Genomic DNA, 7,872 nt, shown 5'->3' on the forward strand with positions numbered 1-7,872 from the left:
ATTTTGAAAACAAAAATGGCTTGTTGCTTTGGGGCTCAGATGATTCCTTTTTAGAAGTATCCCTCCCTGAACCGGGAGTTCTACTGTACCACTGTTTAGAGTGGGACATATTAGTTGTTTTCCCTAGTGCTGGGACAAAAAGTACTTTAGGGAAGGAAGAGTTTATTTGACTCACACTCCGAAGGTACAATCCACCGTGTGGAGCAGGAGCATGAGGTGGCCGATCACATGACATCAGCAGGCAGGAAACATGGGACGATCCCTGGATCCTCAGCCACGCCATGGTGACACATTCAGTAAGTTTTCCTAACTCAGTTAAACCTCTCTGACAGATATACTCTGAGGTCTCCCACCTGGGTGATTCTAGATCTGGTCAAGTAGACAGTCCAAGGTGAACCATTACAGAGTTTTGTGGTTGTTTTTTGTTTGTTTTGAGATATGGTATTTCTGTCTAGCTTAGTCTGGCTTTGAACTCTCAGGCATCCAGCCTTAGCCTCCAGATGTTGCAACTGCAGGTATGCACCACTATGTCCCGCTCCACTGCATCACTGTTGACATCATCTATAACGTCCTGAGGGTGATGTCACTGACATTACAGCCCACAGATTGGGCAACCCCCAAGATTTCTGTAAAGGTTGTTATTTGGCTATTAGCTCTGTATCTGTTAGCCAATGCTGACAGCCCCATCAAAAGTGGTGTTTCCACTGTGTTACTGTCTTTCACTCCTTATACCTTGGGTGGTTTCTTGAAAGTTTTGCTGTCCAGGGGCAAAGGCAGAAGATTCCACCTCAGCCTAGTCCTGTCTAATTTAAATGGAGTTTCACTGCAATCTTCAAGACCCCTTAAGTCACCAGTTGCTCGGCAATGTAATTACTTATCTTTTGAAAACAGACTGGAACAGTGTTGGTGTTCTTTGGTGTAGTTTTGGTGTGAACATCATAACTTGCATACTTACATATATAACTTTGATATTTATTAAAATCAGATAAAATGAGGGAGGTAGTTGCTGTCAGATAACCTAGATTTTAGATGAGTAAAGAAAACTGTACCTCTGCCTCCTATGAGCTGGAAGCCAAAAGCAAGACTATGACTAACATCCCTGATTATACTCATTATTCGGTAACATTTTTTCCCTTACTTTTCATTAGGGGAAAGGAAACCTTTGGAATACCCTAATACTTTAGTGGAAAAGGAAGAGAGAAGACTGGAAACATGAGCGTCCTTTAAGTAGACATTTGAGATCTACTATGAGCTCAATACCTCACTTTTTTTTTGCTTACTTGAGAGCACATGCTATAGTGTGTGATCAGAGGACAATCTGGGGATGTCTGTTCCCTCCTCCCTCCATGTGGATCCTGGGATCCAGCTCAGGTATTCAGGCTTGGCAACAAGAACCCTTACCTACTGAGGCATCTCATTGGTCACAAACTCAACACTTCTATGATTCTATTTCTTACTCTAAAAATGTTTTTACTGATATCTAATTCTCATTGTATACAATTCATACTGCCTCTCTGAAATGAATTTGCATGCTACTTCACAGAAAGGGTGAAGACCACCAAATTTAACCTGTTTAAGCTCAAGTGTATCTTCCATAACTGAACCAGAGGTTCTTGACCTGTGGGTTGTAACCCCTTTGGCAAACCTGTTTCCAAAAAAAAAAAAAAATTTACATTATGATTCATGGTAGTAGAAAATTATAGTTATAAACTATCATTGAAAATAACTTTATGGTTGGGGGTCATCACAACATGGAGGACTGTGTTAAAGGGTGGAAACATTAGGAAGGTTGAGAACCTGATCAATCTCTGTAGTTACCCACTAAGTTCAATCCCTCCACCTTTATCTCTTCTATTGTTTTGGTTTTTAGTCTTTACTTTTATTTATGTGTGTGTATACATGTGCATGTATGGGGCACAATCTTATGTATCTCGGGTTGGTCTCCAACTTGGTAAGTAGTCAAGGCTAGCCTTGAACTCTTATTCCTCTTGACTCTGCCTCCTGAGTACTATGATTATTTTGTTTGGTCCTTAGGCTAGATTCCAGGGACTCATGCATTCTGGGCAAGCACTTTACAACTAAGCTATGGAGGAGCTAAATCTTAAATGAGCTTTTCCAAAAGGCATAGACAGTAAGTATGATGTAAATGGGCTTGGTTAAGCAGTGTGGTAAGACAGTTGGAGGTTTGGGCAAGTCAAGACTATTGACCAGACAGGCAGCAGACTTTTTTAGTTTAGGAAGCTTTAAAGCCTCCTTTAAAGGTAGCAATCAAGGTCAAGGAAGCAAACAAATTAGGCCACGAAGGACAGTGGTCCAGAGACACTGCTAGAAAGAACTTATTCTGACTGATAACAAGGAAGCTATAGCCTTTTTTATCTAGTGCTAGTCTAGTCTTCAGTCTATTCCCTATCTAAAGATAGAAAGGCAATTTTTAAAACTTCATAATTCATCAAATCTAGCTAAACAAAAAAAGACTTGTTTGCTTTTGTTTGTTTGTTTGTTGAGAAAGGCTCTAACAATGTAGTCCAAGCTGGCATGGAATTCACTTTGTGGCTAGGCTCAGACTCACAGCCATACTTCTTCTCAGCCTTAAACATTCAGGAAAATAAGCATGTGACACTACTCTAGTCTCAAGCAAAAATGTTTTTGTTGTTTAAAGAAAGGTAGAAGAAAAGAAAAAAGAAAGGAATTCTATCTCCATATATTCCTGTTTTGGGTGTATAGGTTTTATTCTAGGCTTGGCTGATAATTGAGACCCCCGTGGCAGGCAAATTCTTCAGAGCTGTCCTAGTTTGCTTTCTATTGCTGTGGTCAATACCATGACCAAAAGCACCCTGGGAGGAAAGGGTTTATTTGGCTTATACATCCCTACCATAGTCTATCACTGAGAGAGGTCTAGGCAAGAACTCAAGGAAGGCAGAAACTTGGGGCAGGAACTGAAGTATGGAGCTATGGAAGATTGCTGCTTACTGACTTACTCCCATTGTTTAGTCAGCCTGCTTTGTTATAGCACCCAGGACTACTAACCCAGGGGTGACACTATTCACGGTGGACTCTCACACATCAATTGTTAATTCAGAATTTCCTCTTCCCAGACAACTCTAGGTTTGTGACAAGTTGACAAATTCTTGACCTGCTCCGTCATGACGTGAGGAATGCTCCTGCTTCTGCTGCTATACAGGAAGCTAGCCCAGCTATCAAACTTTTAACTCCAGTCACCCTGAAAGCCTTTAATTATTAAGAAAAGTAGCACAGTGTCCTTCTAACAACATCTTTTAACAACATCCATACCCTCTAACAAAAGAAGTGCATTCACTAAGGACTTTCTAAAATCCTAAATCCAATGCCGTCCTCTTGGATTTAATTATTTGTATTACCTGGAGTAACAGTCTGTTTCTTTTATCAATGGACAAGCAACATGTTTTTTACAACCACCTCCTGGCCCTCAAAGGCATCAAGGTAGTCACGTCTCCTTACTACCTCACACTACAGGGTTGTCACACATGTAGTTCTTGGTTCTCCCTGATCTGCTTTCTCTACCCTCTTCCCTGTAAAACCTACTTCCCTTCCTGAGGTTGAACTCTTGACACAGTGACTAGCTGCCAGGTGTGTGTTGGTAGTACTGATATAATTCCTGAGCTTCAGTCCCGTCTCTTCAAACATCATCTGTAATTACTTCAAATTCACAAACTAAAATTATACCTCCCTCACCAAAGTGGCTCATCCTGCTATTTTCTCCCTATTTTTATTACATTAGTACAATAACATTTCCTTAGACACCTAACCCTCTAATCAGTAGCTTATCTCAAGTCCTACTCTTCTAAGAGGAACCTTAAAAACATGTTCCCTCATTTTATCCAAAGCAAAACTTCTCTACAAAAAATATTAAGCAAATGTGTATACCATAGCAGGCATCAAATTGTGTTATCTACACCAGAAAAATAGAAATATGTAAGCATACCATTTTATTTTTGAAAATTACAAGTTACAGGACAAGATTTTTTTCTCAGAGGAAATATAGGTAACATTTATCTACTGCTAGATTTTAAGGATTCTGAAAGTGTACCACCTACTATAGGAAATCTGACTGAATTCCAGCATTTGGGAGGCAGAGGTGGGAAGATCCGTGAGTTCGAGGCCAACCTGGTCTATGGAGTGAGTTTCAGGATAGTCAGGGCTACAAAGAGAAACCGTCTGGAAAGCAAAGCAAAAGTCTGATTGCCTGCAATGTGTAATAATAATAATAATAATAATAATAATAATAATAATAATAATAATAATAATAAGTACCATGACTTTTAACAACTTAATCTGTCTTATAAATGTTGTGTTTTCTTGAAAAACAGAGAAGGAAAAAGCTAGATGAAAGATGGAGTAGATGGACGGTCCCTCCATTGGACCGTTTTCTTTCCTGTTGTTCAGTCTCTCTTAGGATGTTCGTCTGAGGAATTCTCTCAATTCCACTCTTCTATTTTTAAAATACGACCAGCAGTAGCTGGAGTTTATTGTAGTTAGTTATATGTAAAGTGTCTGTAAGAGTGGTATTCTTCCCTTCCTAGAATTTCTGAAACCCTTCTCAGTGCTGATTCACATGCCAGTATTTTTCCAAAGGTGCAGAAAACAGAAACTCTTATGTAAAAAGAACTGACTTCAAACCAGCATGCATTGGGGTAGGCTGGCCGTGAAGCAGGCTTGGACCAACGGGTCAGATGAGGTTGTCATGACTTACTTGTACTTCCTTATCCTCTCAAAATTGGGATTTAGTTCAGTTTTCTGAACTATCTAGTTGTCATCTGTGTCTAGGAAATTTTCAAAGCTGAAAAAAACATTCCCTGCTAGGTGGAGATGAATTCTGATAGGCATAGCTGGGATTTCAGCTCTGAACGAATTACCATGAAGAGGGAACCTGGAATAAGGCAGGGTAGCCTATTAGAGTCTGTGCTCTGTTGTTAGACATCCTTGGTGAACTTGCATGGTCCTAGGAAGTGACTCATATTTGCTGTTGAAGTTTCATTATCTGTAACCTGGAGGCTATTTTGTGGAGACTATAGTCTATGTGAGAACACAGAATGATCCCAAAACAAGTATGCTGGCTACTTTTATGTAAACTTGACACAACCTAGAGTCATCTCAATGAGAGAACCTCAACTAAGATAATTCCTCCATAAGACTGCACTGTAGGCAGGAAAACCTGTAGGGTATTCTTATAACAGCAAACAGTGGGGGGAGGCACATTGTGCTGAAGCCATCTCTGGGCTGGTGTGTTATGGGATAATTGATCACATTGTGACCCCCAAGATTGTGTTATTTGCTGGAAAAACATGTTTTTGCTTTGCTTTGTTTTTAGTACACACCAAGAGCTTTCTACTTGAACATTGTATACAGGACTAAATCAAGTCAACCACAGGTCAAGAGGCAGAGCAAGCAAACAGTTGGCAGGAAGTGAACATAGGATTATTAAGGAAAACCATAAAGAGTAAGAGGGAGTCAAGGTGACAGAGTGACACACAGGAAGTAGAAAAAAGGGATGTTGAGTTTGAAGGAGGTTGGTTGAGACAGTATAAGAGAAGGAAATTCCTGGTGGGATGTTGGCTGAGAAGGACAGTCAGCAGGGCATTTTCTCGGCCTCTCTAGGCTAGCAGGTTTTCACTCTGGCATCTGGGAGTCTTCATTGGTAAAATCAAACAATTGAGACTTTGCTTAAAAACGACACTGGTGACCTTGGTTTTATAAGAAAGCAGGTTTAGCAAGCCATGAGGAACAAGCTAGTTTTTCCTCCATCTCTTCATGGCCATGGCTGCTGTGTCCTGCCTCCAGGTTCCTGCCCTGTTTGAGTTTCTTCCCTGTTTTTCAAGAAGAACTGTGATAGGGAAAGTATAAGTGAAATAAACCCTTTCCTCCACATGTCACTTTTGATTATGGCATTTCACATCAACAACAGTAACCCTAAGAAAAGGAACAAAACACCAAAGCAATATATGTAGACAGAAATCTTAAAGACCAGGACAGAATTCAGTGAAATGAAGACTCAACAGTGTAAAGAATGAAACAAAGAGTTGGTTATACATGTATACACACGTATGTAATCATACACTCACGTATGTCTAACATGTAGTGAGATCTGTCATATTGGATACTGAAATTTTAATTAAAAATAAAACATTCTGTATAATCCTCTCTTTGGTTAAAAAAAAGTGCATAGCATACCAGGAAAGAGCATATTGATATTATCCTTTGAGTGGTAAGATTTGCATTGTTTGTAATCGGGACTTCTTCATTGTTTTATTTTTAACAATGTACATAGATCTTTAAAAACATAAGAATAACTAGCTATGGCAGCACCATCCCCCCATTTAATCCCAGAATTTAGGAAGAAGAGTCAGGTTGATAATTGGGGGTGTAAAGCCAACCTGGTCTTCATAGTGAGTTCTAAGGTAGCCAGGGTTTCATAATGAGATCCTGTCAAAACAACCACAAAAATAAAAACAAAACAAAACAAATGTTTGCTCTTTTCAAGTAACCCTCTTATTTTCTGAGAACCACTTTTTCACCTTCTGTTTGTGAAACCCTTAATAATCTTGTTTTAAGATTCTTGTTCTCAACTTATATTTTATTACTCTTCACTTCTTTTATATTTTTTTAGAGACAGGGTCTTTCTGTGTAGTCCAAAACCTCAAAGCTATGATATTTCTGCCTGTTCTGGTTGGCTTTTCTGTTGCTGTGATAAAATACTTACCAAAACCTATCTGGGGAAGATATGGTTTATTTGGCTTCCCAGTTATGTAGTCAGTCCACCATAGAGGGAAGGCAACGCTGGATGCAAGGCAGTCCAGTCTCCACAGAGAGGCATTTTCTCAGTTGACGTTCCTTCTTCCTACGTGATTCTAGGTTTGGCAAGTTGACAAAAGCTAACCGGCACACTGCGTAAGCCTCCAAGCCTGCAATGTTTATATTTTAGCCATGTATCACTATACCAGACTTCTGAGTTATCTGACGTTTTCTATTAATTATATCACCTTTACATATAAAATTTGTTCTGTGCCTAGTCTACCTATTCTAACTTTGCTTTTGTGTGTCTGTGAGTCTCTCTCTCTCTCTCTCTCTCTCTCTCTCTCTCTCTCTCTCTCTCTCTCTGGGTGTGTGTGTGTGTGTGTGTGTGTGTGTGTGTATGCATTTGCGTGTAAGTGCAGGTACATGAGTGTCACAGAACACAAGTGGGGGGCAGGGAACAACTTTCCAGAGTCAGTTCTTCTCACTTGATTGAGACAAGGTCTTGTTCATTCTGTCCTATGAACTGTAGCGTAGCTAGCCCGTTAGCTTCATCTGTCTCTGCTGCCTGCTCCTCAGCTCACCACAGAAGAACTGGGACTGCGGATGTGCACCACCACATTCAGCTTTTATGTGGGTTGGGTTATCAAACTCACTTGCCAGGCTTACCCAGCTAATGCTTTTACCAAGCTAATGCTGGGGGCTGGAGGTTGACTTGGTGAATCTTCCTTGATCACTCTCATTGTTTGAGACAAGGTTTCTCTCTGAATCTGGAGTTCATTGATTCTACTAGGCTGGAGGGATCTAGCTGTCCATTCCCCTCCCCATGCAGTGCTGAGATTCCAGACATATGCCTGTATGCATGAGTGTTGGGGATTGGAAATCACTTCCTCATGCTTGCCCAGTAGGTACTGTACTAACTGTGCCATCTTCCCACACTAACAGTTTGACTCTTAGAGTTTTGCTGGCAATGTCGATGAGAAATGTACAGAATAAAAATTTTTTTTCACAGACTTCCCTTTTAGGAACTATCTTCCTGTTTTATTTCTTGGAAAATAAAGAGGAAAAAAATGCAACGTCATACAGCACACCAGAAAAGGACAG

This window comes from Rattus norvegicus, chromosome 18 (genome assembly GCF_021556685.1).
Source record: "Rattus norvegicus strain SHRSP/BbbUtx chromosome 18, alternate assembly SHRSP_T2T, whole genome shotgun sequence".
In the NCBI taxonomy this organism is placed as follows: Eukaryota; Metazoa; Chordata; class Mammalia; order Rodentia; family Muridae; genus Rattus; species Rattus norvegicus.